The sequence below is a fragment of the Hylaeus volcanicus genome, chromosome 1 (assembly GCF_026283585.1).
Source record: "Hylaeus volcanicus isolate JK05 chromosome 1, UHH_iyHylVolc1.0_haploid, whole genome shotgun sequence".
Lineage (NCBI taxonomy): Eukaryota > Metazoa > Arthropoda > Insecta > Hymenoptera > Colletidae > Hylaeus > Hylaeus volcanicus.
The window spans coordinates 8,952,141-8,965,029 of record NC_071976.1 but is presented as its reverse complement, the minus strand read 5'-3'; the positions used below and the strand labels follow the sequence as shown (position 1 = coordinate 8,965,029).

The following is a 12,889-nucleotide window of genomic DNA, read 5'->3' as shown; positions in this document are numbered from 1 at the left end:
ACATTCTTGGTTTGGATGGATAAGACCATAGGTGACGCCTATGCCACCACTACCAACGACGCCCCGTCTCGTACGAGTAGAGGACTGGTCCTGTGAGAGGATGGACATCTCTCGCCTACACGCCTAGCAGATCTGTGCTCTCGGGTGTCGAGAAAATTTGCATCGGATCGAAGTGTGTCTGCCTAGTAACTGGCTGCCTTTACTGCAACGGTCCCTGCACCGTGCACTCCCTCGCCGTGCACTCGAAAGTGTGCGTGCAGTATGCATACGTGACGAGGGGCTCTTGTCGAACCCGGTCAGATCTATAACCCTCGCAATACCAAGCCTTCCTTGGTTACGGGGATCATCAAGGGAATGGTACTTCGAGCCTGCCTAGTAAAAACGCGTAATGATTAACATCAACTAAATATTTTGTTTTCAATGCATGCAATGTAAGGGATGTTTCAGCATATGCTGCATATGTTGTAAGTAATTTGTTAGACAATTCAGTCTTCCCTTCGACAATTGTTACGATACTAATCAGAACTTGGTGTTATGTTCCATATACATACCTATTATATGAAGTGCATATAATTTCAATATAATTGAAATGAATACAAGTGTATGTATATAATTGCAATAAGACATCAAGTGCATATAATTTCAATATAATTGAAATGAATACAAGTGTATGTATGTAATTGCAATAAGACACCAAGTGCATATAATTTCAATATAACTGAAATGAATACAAGTGTATGTATATAATTGCAATAAGACACCAAGTGCATATAATTTCAATATAACTGAAATGAATACAAGTGTATGTATATAATTGCAATAAGACACCAAGTGCATATAATTTCAATATAATTGAAATGAATACAAGTGTATGTATGTAATTGCAATAAGACACCAAGTGCATATAATTTCAATATAATTGAAATGAATACAAGTGTATGTATATAATTGCAATAAGACACCAAGTTTTATTCAGTATTCTGCACCCTTTATGCACCCACGCTAGAAGACAAAGTTTCAGTATTCTGGGTACTCCCAAACGAATGTGGCTGTCTTTGAAAGCCAAGTGGTTCCTCTTTTGGTCTCCGATGAATCTCGACTACCATTGTACTGGCTGATGGAGCACTTTCTCGTCAGTAATTAAATAAAAGAGACCTCCAAGAATTTCGCAAGCACTCAAACGAATTTCCGCGGTCGCGTACGCAGCTCTGGAAATGAATGCAGTTTCAATTTGAAGGATGCGAGATTACTTGAGCGAGACAAGCGCTTAATGGCAGCGCCATTGAGATTGCGCCACCGTATCGCGGTGAATGAAGTCTCCTTGATAACAGGTGAAAGAGTGGACCTGCGTCCGTCGTGCCTACGTGCGTTTCCAGTGCAACGCTTTTATACACCTCAAGAATTGAAATTTCCTGGAAGAGAGTAATGGCGTTCCACTTACGATAAAGTAATCCCGCATGGGTCACTATTACGAGAGGATTACCATGCAAAGAACCTGTTATTTTAACCCCCTGTAGTTGCCAATAAGGTCCGCGCCGCTTCTCTCCTCGCGAATATGCGACTTTTATGAAAACGATGGAAATAATCTGCGCTTAGTCTACTTTTTTTTTTAGATTTATTGCTCGCGCCGTTCGTTAAGAAAGCGGTACGAGTACGTGTGTTTAAAAAAATGGAGTTTTTATATGCAATGATTACAAAGTATGCCGATTTTCTCGGTGAAAAACTCAAGAGACATTTGCATGTCGCTCGATCAGTACGAATACGAAAAAGGTACCATACTCGACGTTCTACGTTTCCTAACAGTAACGCTTGCTAACTGGTTTATCGCTTTTTCCCTTTCAAATACTCCAACCGAAACTCGCAGATTTAATTACCTCGTAAGATAATTCTTCGCTTGATTTAAGCATCTCCGTTCGTTTCTGCTTTAATCGCGTACGTAGCAATTACCACCTGTTGTATAATCCCTCGCCAGACTCGTCAGCAATTAAATTTCATCGTCGTAAATTGCAGTTCTAGGTATAAATTTGTTCGAGGAAACGGGCGTTTACAGAGAGTGTTACCAGAAAAGACTTTGAAACTTACGAAATATCTAGGATGCTGCTGGGTAGCATTACTTATTTTTGATTTTAGTATTTCGAGGTTGATATTATAATTCAATTTCTTCAAGGTTCAATGCGTATAAAAGTGAAATATGAAATATAAATAGTGATGACTATACCAAGTGCTTCGACACTGAAATTTCAGATTTTTCAAAAAGTGGAGTTAACCGTTTTGTGCAGTGAACGGCTCATATATCGTTGTATCATTGAGCAAAAAAAAAAAAAAAAAAACAAATACAAATATCAGCAGTATGGAACTCGGTGTACGAGAGATATCCAGTTCCATTCAGGCCACGAGGGTATCATGAATGAAACTTATAGGTGGCCGACGACAGTTTGTTCTCACCGTGGAAAATTCACGGCAGCTAAACAGTTCGTTAGAGAGGTCGACGTCCCGATATAGGTAGAACATTCACAGACACATGTTTTCAGCAAAACGTGATCGCGCCCAAACATTCCAATCCCACACAAATCGCCGTCCCCGAGTCCCTCCACGAAATGCCAAGTACTCAAACCGCGAGACGGCCAAACGTAGCAGCATTTTACCGATCGACATTCGCTGGCTGCGTTTGCGTTCTTAAATAGGTAGAAAGTTATTTACAACACCGGGAACCGGCGATAGAAGGACGATAGTTTGCGAGATAATTTATGACGAGTGGCGAGAGATAAAATACGAAATGATTTAAAGGATGTGTTGCGTGCGTTGGAGAAAAGAAACACGAGCCGGGTAAATCCGAGGTTTATAACTACGCCGGGAAAAGAACGAGTCGAGAATGATCGTTTATCGATATCCTCGTGTTTCGGAAGCTGCTTGGGAAAGATTTTCTCGGATTTCTCGTTTTTACTTTCCGATCTGTTGGGGAAATTTTACGAGGCAATATAATTAGTTACATGTGTATAGTTATTTTGACAGTTGTGCAAGTTTATTTCCCTGAATACTGAGATATTTGAGGTATGTAAAGTATGTTGCAGTTATGCGAAGAAAAATGGGAATATTGAGAACTCAAATGGACTCACACCGCTGTACAAATGATCAAATTTTAATTTATGTACTTTGATCTACGTTATACATTAAAATTAAAAAAAAAGTTTATGGTATCACACCAGGGAAAAAGTATTTTAAATAATTATGGTGTATAGATGGAATAAGTCACTCATGTTATTATGTAATAATTTATATAATAACAACAGGACACTCATTTATGTCGTTTTATATGGTCTATTTAACTAACCCTTTAATCTAATACTGGATTATAAAATGGACATCGATGATAATGAATTTTATTTCAGCCCACCACGATAAATTTAGTATGTGTATATTTTATTTATTTGTTGCTTTTAAACCAAATATGGTTTATATAGCATACGTTACATAACATATCTTAATGCGCCTTTTTTACATAGATTAACTTAAAACTAGTTTGTGTAGCGTCTGTATGCTTACATTATTTTAATGAAGTAAAATTATAATATTTAGCACGTGTACGTGCAATTAATGCTTAACCTCGATATCCTCTGTAATTGACTTCCACCACGATCAAAATCAATGGCTCCTACATGAAAATTTCACTGACGCACACCTGAGTCATCCAAAGCCAAAGTCTTAACTAGAATCCTCCACATTGATATCCGTCTGCTGCCGTACAATGCTTCCACAAATTCGATTTATTTTTTTCCCGCGGGAATCATGCCATTCTCGGTTGCAACGCGTTTCTCGTAGCAGGTAGTAAATCATAAGTCACGAGCATTCGTAATCGCACGAAACGAAGGAGCAAAACTGCATTAATATACGATATTGCTACGTTGCGATGGTAACAGCCAGCCGTACGTTTATGCCCCGTCGCAAGAAGCTTAATGCGAACAACGCATAATGCATATCTGTACAAGATATAGTCGACAGGCTTCCTTTAGCCTCGATCGTTATTTTGCTCCTCTTTCCGCATTATCTGAAAGGCCTCCCAGGTCGTGGCTCTCGCTATAATGCACCGAACTGTAGTGCAACGCGCTACGAGCACACTTATATCGGCTGTTCGCGCAGGAGCGTCATTTATATACATTGCAAAACCACCGAGAGGTTACTATTATTTTCTACGAGCCGATATCCGACCAGAAAATCGTTTTAAAGTGAAACGCTTTGTCGTTCCTCGACGAGCAAATCGTCATCCGCTATTGTTCGTGCTTATCTCGCGTGGCCACCTTCGCGATAGTACCACAATACCGCGACCCTTGTTTTGTGTTGCATTACGGCAAGTTTAGACGGGCATTTTTAATCTGTAACGTTGTTGGTCAGAGATGGTACAGTCTGTGACGTGGGCTCAAGTAACGAGACTGGTCTAGAAATCAACTCAGTCTTACTCTCTTCAAAATAATTCATACATCGACGGATACGCTGTTCTTATTCCAAGAAGTTGTCTTGCAGTAAGACTTATTGATGAATTGACGATCGAGGTTGGAAAGTTTGATTTTTCACATATCTCCACATAACTCCGCTTTTTGAAAAATGTTAAATTTAAGTGGCAAAGCGCTAGGTATAGTCATAACTTTTTATATTTCGTCGCATTTCTCAACTTTTTGTTTCATGGAGTTGCTCGATTTGTGCAATGAACGCAAGTAGGACGCAATTACAAGGATAGAAGATTCGATGAAAGTGATCCAGATAACTATTGGTATTATAGAACCTGGTAGATACAACCTATAATCTTGTAAGATCTGATAATTCACAGAATTTCACAGGATTCGATAAAGACACCAATAAATATGTGGAACCCAATAAGAACAGTAGGATTGTAATAGTCTTATTGAAATGGATTCAGATAACTGCTCTTCAAGATCTGATAAGGACGTCCTTTGAATTCCTAGATCCGATAATAATATTGGGTTGCCCGGAAAGTTGATGGCTATTTTTAAGAAAAATTCAAAGGCATATTTGAATTTTGATGTATATTTATTGAATTATATATGTACCATTTTGTTCCACAACCTTTCCACCTGTTAAGGAATGTACACATTTTATTTGTTCTCAGCCATTCCGATATATTCAAACCTGTACCGGCTACTAAAAATCGGCATGGACTTTCCAGACAGCCCAATACTTCTCATATACGATAGATCTGATCGAGTCTCCTCCGAACTGCGCAGAATCCAATAGGAATAATAGAAAATCGGTTGGAGTGGATTCGAAGAATCGGTTCTCTAGGATTTCGTACAATTTCTACCTCATCCCTCTTCAACGTTTTCAAGCCGCAGATACTCGCGGACATGCCTCATCCCATCTCTGAGTGTGAGTGCACGTAGACCCTTGCGCATAATATGCGTCGAGATCGCGTGGGACCTGTTAGCCCCGCCCTGCACCGACCAGATGTCATTACTCATTATACGCCGCGTCGTTATGGGTTCCTCCTTCTTGATTAAAGGACCAGAGCGAACCGTTTGGCCGAACATCGCTCCACCGACCGTCTTTTTGCTGCAAACCTGATCGCGTATTTCACTCGCATTGCAGGCCCGTGCTGCGACAACAAATCGACGACGATCTCGAGCTTATTGTTGGGAATTTTAATTAGCCTGCGCACTTTACTGCCCCGAAAGAAATCGAAAACCCTCCGCGACGTCGCGTGACTCTGAAGGCGCATACTCATCGTGATACTATCACATTCGAGAACTGTTGGTTCGAGATTGGTTATGGGTTCTCTTTTGGGGTGTCCGGGATCCCGGTCGGGACGGGAATTCCTCCCTGGAACGGGATGGAATCCCGAGAATTTCGAGATCCCGAATACATCCGGGATTCCCGAGAATTTCGAGATCCCGTAAATGTTCGGGATTCCCGGGAATTTCGAAATCCCGTACATTCGGATTGCTGAAATTTTCAAGAATAACAACACTTTCGGAAATCCCAGATATTATTCTATATCCCGTACATTGTCGGGAATCCCGAACATTTTCGAGATCCCGTACATTCTCGGGAATCCCGGATTTTTGCGGGATCTCGTGTATTCTCGGGAATCCCGAATCAACTCGAGATCCCGCATAAACTCGAGAATCCTGAATATTCTCGGGAATCCCGGATATTTTCGGGAATCCCGGACATTTTACGGGAATCCTGAATATTTTCGGGAATCCCGCACACCCCTAGTTCTATTAGCTTTGTCATATGGGTATACTAAGTCACTTGGCGACACCATTGCGTTGTATTGTCACGTCTTCATATCATCAGATGGTATCACTTTACACCACCTCGCATCATCATATCTTCGCATCGTTATAATGCTCCACACCTCACCACACCTCACCACATCGCATCAGATCGTGTTACGTCACATGACACCAACATTGCGTCATACCGTCACATCGTCACGTCGTCATATCGTCACATAGTATCACTTTACACCATCTCGCATCACATAATCATATCTTCTCATCGGTAAATTATCCCATATCTCGTCAGATCGCATCACATGCCGTCATATCGTCACATAATTACATCACGTCATCTCATATCGCATCTCGTCTCGTCTCCCACTGTCTATTTTATTCTAAACTAGTATTCACATGCGTCTCAAAACGCGTGTTCAAGTCCCTATCACATATTCTTGCTCCGAAAAACGAAATGCTTCTAGCTTCCCATAAACTTCGTTAAGCGTGCTTACGCAACGCTCGAGACGCAGAAAGCGCGATTATAAATCCATTTCATAACGTAAACTGTTAACGCCGTATACAGACGCGTGCGCGCATCGGAAAGCCGCAATATGTTCGCGTTAACGCATCCGCGTGCTATATATGGTAGAATCGTATCTTACAATCATACGGAACGATACTGTTGCGCGTTTGAGCTTTGTCGCTGACGTCTGAATCGTAATTGCACGCGAAATATTATAGTCCGCCGCGGGATTTCCTAATATGGTCATACCGTGTATGGAAAGATAAACTACCCTACATTAGGACGTCTAGCATCCTCCAGCGTCTTGCGCAGGAATGAGCCAGTTGTGTAACGGTTTAATAGCAAGAACTATATTACCGGCGTAAAAGAGCCGGGGGGATACAGCTTGCGCGATTCACCTTCGAGAATACAACTCGTTGTCCGTGTTCGAGAATGTTTCACGGTGCATTTTATATGTTAATTGACACCGCAGCATGTTGGCGAGAATATCTTCACCCGGCGGAAAGAAAAAGGAAAACAGTATTTGTCGACGATGGATCGCAATTTGCGAGGGTGTGCCTTCTGAATACCTCGGCGCGTTCTGAGTACTTTTTTCCGAGCTTCTCGTCTTAAACTCGGAAAAGTAAACGCCGCGATATTTTATCACGGTAAAGCACGTGCGCTTAAAACCAATTTGTAGGGAACAAGGGAAATTCAGAAATCAGGAATGCTACATTGTTTTAATAATCTTGTCTGATTTATGTTTAATATGCTTGTAATATGTTTTATGTTTAATATTTAAAACGTAATCATGTTTTAAATAATCTTGTTTGATTTATACCACGATAAATGTTCGATTATATACTTTTCAATAGTCTAAAAAAAATTCAATCACACTAGAAGTATCCAAGAGTATTAATTCTGGCAACGTGTTAAATCTGTATCAGGAATAAGTCCTGCTTTTATTCACGATTGACGGTCCAGTTTATCCCTCTGAATTCTATTTTAATAAATCTTCATCAGAGCGGTCGTTCCAATAATACATTTCAATAACGGCCAGCTCTGATTGGAAACCCTACAAGAAAAGCAAAGATGCCCGCAACCGAGGAAACATTCGTTTCGCGCGAATAGCTGTCTTCAATGTTGCGCGAACCGTGATTCCTCGCGGCGCCATTACTATGTAAAAATATTGCACCATTTTCCGAGCATTAACGAGCAAGTTTCGCGGTGTAACATAAACCGCGGTTGGCTCGTATATTAAGCCGGGGTCTGAATGTTCTATGAACGGATACGACAAATCCATGCTTCGGTTCTGACCTTCTTTGGCGCGACAGCGTGGGCGCATTTACTTCAGACGGAATTACAGTCCGCACTTACTCCATCTTACCTCAGTCATTTCAATATAAGTAACTGCAATCGTGAACCGTGACCGCCGCTCGCATCATCTGGTTTACGTAATTGGACGCATACACACACGTACGTAGAGTACCTCGAACAGAATACAGCCCGGAAGTAATCCGTGTAATCGGAGGTCCCGCAATTATGGAGGTTAGAATTCGTCGCGGAGCACGGGAAGAAACTGGTTTTACCTGAATCGTTTGCTCTAAAAGAGATTGCACATTAGCCGGGACACCACCAGGGGCTGGGACATTATTTCAGAACGTTATGTCGCTATCGTGAAAAGTAATAATTTTTTCTCGCGTTAGAAATGGAATGCTTCCAGGACGTTGGAAAGGTAGAAAGCCAAGATTTAGGACGATTTCGAGCTTTGCCACTCCGTTTCTCACGATCACCTCTGTCTTCGAATTTATACCACTTCTGAAGTTTCTTTCGTTTGCGTCTTCATTTGTATAGGATTTCTCTTGAGCGAACTACTGTCATCTCGAAAGTTTTGTGGATAGTTACCGAGCATGTTTATTAAATTCTAGTCGTGTTGGGAACGACTTCCAGCGAGACAATTGTTCCCTAGTATTTAAAGAAAGTTTCAGAAATTTTCATTGAGATTCAAGTATTTAATTGAAATTTATTTTCTTAGACGGTTAACTTTCTGAATTAATTTCTTTAGTTCTTTGGTGAATATATTTATATATATGGCGTGGCGCTTACGCGCGAAACTTACAAAATAAACTATTTCGGAAAAAAAATTAAACAAAAGAAGCTTTCGAGACTGAAAACTCTGACATAAATGAAACTGCGATGATCGACATCGTTTCGTATTTGGGTGGACAGATGAAATTTGATATAAGAGGCAGCTAAGTGTGCATCGTACAATATCATACCACGGGTAACTTGGTCGGAAGCCAGAGAATGTAAATCACTTAGACGGTCGGGTCTTTCCCTATGCAGAATGGTAACGGATATGCAAAACTAGAGTAAAGTGCCAGCTGCCGTTTGACGACAGGAATAAGCGTGATACACAGTAATAATGCCTTTGCAGTCAATCATATAACACTGGCTAAATTATAGAACAGACTGTTTCTGCACGAAATTTGCATTCGCAACGTAGGCTAGGATGACATAATCCTAATAAAAATATGTTAGACAAATGTCCCCTTTTAGTTGGTAATATTACATCATTGGTTAAATAACACATTTGAACACGCATAAATTAAATTTCATCATAATAAGACTATACCAAATTCCATTAAACATGTATCATTTGCTTGAGAAAATTGTAGCATTAAAATTACACTTCTAACATTTTTTTTACAGTATTTAATAAGAAGAAATTCTTGAAGAAACAGTGAAAATTAAGATTTACGTATTGAATATGGACAGTATGGGTGTTGCAAACATTGTCAAGCATACATGTCGACGATAATCTCAGAAATGTATAATTTTTAAACACAGAAATAAAAAGCCGTGTGGTCAGTCTTTATTATCGAAACTCGAATGATAGTTGTAATAATGAATAAAAGATGAGTTTACACAAAATGAATAATAAATTTTGATTTAAACTTAATTAAAATGCCGCGTTTCACGCTCGCCATAAAAATATACGATCCATTAAATCCTTATGTATGTTTAATTAAAACCTGAGTTTAATGCACAATAAATGCTTCGTGTTTAATTATTTCTAGGTTCCATGTACCATTAAATGCATGAAATATTACGAGCTTCAAATAGAGCAACGGTACTGCACGGTACGCAACGGTAAACAGATCGTACAGTTGAGTTTAAGGATTAATATTGATCTCATGAAAGATTAGGCGTTCCTCCTCATCTCTATGTACATCTGCAGTAGATCTAGTTCACGAGGCTACACAATCGCGCAAACAATGTTACTTCTCTTATTTTAAATTTTGTACGCTTTCCAAACATTTTCTAACAGATTTCTAAACTAGTATCTACAGCTACATTACACTTTCAATCAACTGAGAAATTAATTGCAATTAACTTTAATTACAATTGAGAAAGCAGAATTCAATTGCTATTAATCTCTTGAGTCCTATGTGTTTGTCAATCGTTTCGATCTTTTAGGTGCTTGGGACACAATTATGTTGTTTGAAATATGAATAGAAAGTTTATGTTCAAATATTTAGAGTCATTAGTGCATCTTGAAATTAATTTATCAAACGTAAAATTTTCTCTTATCGAACAAATTTATTTGTACATACGAAATTCAGAATATGGCCGGAACTGACGCGTTCATTTTACATAATTACTTCAAACGTAATTTACTGTCCGCGGGGAAGTAAACGAGGCACATAATTTTGTCGTGGTATCATCTGCATGATTAATATGCGACGCGAACGACTCGATCGACAGAGCGAATTTTTCGTAAATTTGCATGGATTGTTATATCAACGTAACATAAATATGCTCGAGCGGGTGAACCTAAACATTGAACGCAATAAATTGTAGGGGAAAATGTGTGTTAACTGGTGTCATCATTCCAATTGGGTGCCAGCTGGATGAAGAAACGAAATATATTTATAAAATTTGGTAGCAGCATAACACGACTACGAATTCGCGTTGCAAACAGGAAGCGAGCAGTTTGAGGTCGAGAAACGTAGATATCATTTATCCGCGTCGATATCAATGCTAACGCGCGCATCATAAAAATTGCTGTAACTATGCAAACAGAAAGTTTCAAGTTTCGAGATCGTAGTTTATGTCAGGGTTTCGATACGCGATAAGCGTGCACTATATGCGGAAGCAGGCACGTTGAACATTTCTTTCCAACGTCGTTTAAATCAGTCGATAAACGATAAGGTTCAAGCATCTGCACTTTTACTACAGGCACGCATGCAACGCGCTACTCGTGCAAACTAACGAAACTATGATTCTATTGCTCGATTGTACGAGAAATATGGTGCGCTACTTCCATTTGGTTAATTGTTTATGCGCGGGATATAATCTGTAGCACACGTGCGTTGATGTAGCTTTACAGAATCTCGATTTTAAGTAGAAGTGTATGATTAAGTGTTTCTCGATCAGAGACAAACAAATACGTACGGCATTCAAATGACGCAAGTCATTCTTTTTTTCAAAAAATCAAGTTAACGACAACACTAATTACAGTCCAATTACTTTTGCGAATTTAAAAACATAGTTATGCTACTTTCAAACTAAATGCCTCAAATATATTCCAATAATTCCTGTTTACAAGTCAAAAGAAATTGAAATTTAAACACGCAGTGGGCGTCGCCCATCAAAGTCGAGTTGGTAGAAAGCGTGTGCGTACACCCGTCATATCCACTTAAAGAGTTAATGGATGTCGACCAGTTCGTTTCTCCTTGCCGTCACTAGGAAATCGTTAAACCACGAACCCAGTCGCGTCCATTGACAAAGAGATACGAACGATCATCAAGAAGTGTCTTCTTTCGATCAGCGGTGCCCCATTGGATCCGCCCGCGCGTTAGACTGGGCCCGACAACTTCCGAGAAATCCCGAACCCGTACGAACGCACGCTCGCGCTGGCTGTCTCACTTGTCTCCCTAGCGCGTCTCCCTAGTCGCTCGAGATTCGTCCACTCTCGTTCGTCTCTTATCGCGTATCGCGACGGCGCGCGAGTTTTTCGAAAATACGCGCGCTCACCGTATCGACCGTCGGTCGACGTACCGACTTTAAACCGACGTCGCGACGCCGCGCTCCCATTGGCGCGTACTCGCGACAACGAAAAACGATTCCGCTGTGAACGACGAGCGACTCGATGAACTCGTCGCCCGCGTGACACTTGAATGCGACCGACGACGCGCGCGTGCTGTCCATCGCGGAGAGATATATGCGATCCCGATCGTAGCCAGTGACGGGTTATCCCGCGTCGGGACAGTGAAATCAAAGTGAAATGTTCGCGTTCGAACGCGACGTAGGACGATTACCGCGAACGGCCGGTTGAAACTGACGGAAGACGTCGAGGGGTGTGTTTGTGTGATATATATATGTGCCAATTGACGATTAACCTTTACGCGTGTGCACGCGGCCGCCGCGTGGGCTTTCCGCGACGTGAAGTTTCCGCGGATCAACGGAGCACGCGCCGCTCGGCGACACGAGGAAGCGGATTCATCGAGGGGCCGGTTCGTTGACAAAGTAGCAAACGTTGTGACCAGGCCCGTTATGGATTCCTATCCGATGGTGAGCTTTCCGATCGTTCCGTATCGTTTCTTCGTGGAAGTATGTTAATGCTATCTGACATCATCGCATTTTTCTCGAACGAGGTGGAACCGAGTCCCGCGGTATTGTCGTGCGAGGAAACTTAACGCGTGACGAAACTTACGCGTCTGTTGGATTATGGGACTATTTGAATGCGTGGCGGTGATGTCTGGTCTATTTAACACTGAAAGAAACGAGGCCGAAACATTTTACTATGTTTTTGTAATTAGTGGGGAGGGAGTAATCACCATTTTTCGACTAATAACGAGTTTAATGAGTTTGCTTTGCAAACTCACGAATAATTTCCGTGAAAGAAGAATACGAGAATTAGTAGACTGGAAGGAAAACCATAAGAGAAGACGAAAATATATATATTTAAACGAATATTAGATAATCAAATATCAAGAATACGCAGGAATCAAGTCGTCGACGAGTATATTTTTCTCTTCTTCGAAAGGGTAAAGCAATTTTTTACGGTCGTTAATTATAAGTGTGTATATATATATATATATATATACCCTTTCGAAGAAGAGAAAAATATACTCGTCGACGACTTGATTCC

At 40.7% G+C, this 12,889-nt stretch overlaps 1 protein-coding gene across 1 annotated transcript in view; it reads left to right on the top strand.

Annotated features, from left to right (window-relative positions):
* The first annotated feature begins 11,072 nt into the window (after positions 1–11,072).
* LOC128875615 (uncharacterized) overlaps positions 11,073–12,889 on the top strand; it is a 50,900-nt gene continuing 49,083 nt past the window's right edge. The window contains exon 1 of the mRNA XM_054121362.1: positions 11,073–12,309. The gene's annotated coding sequence lies outside the window, so the exon portion shown is untranslated. The remainder of the gene's footprint in view (positions 12,310–12,889) is intronic.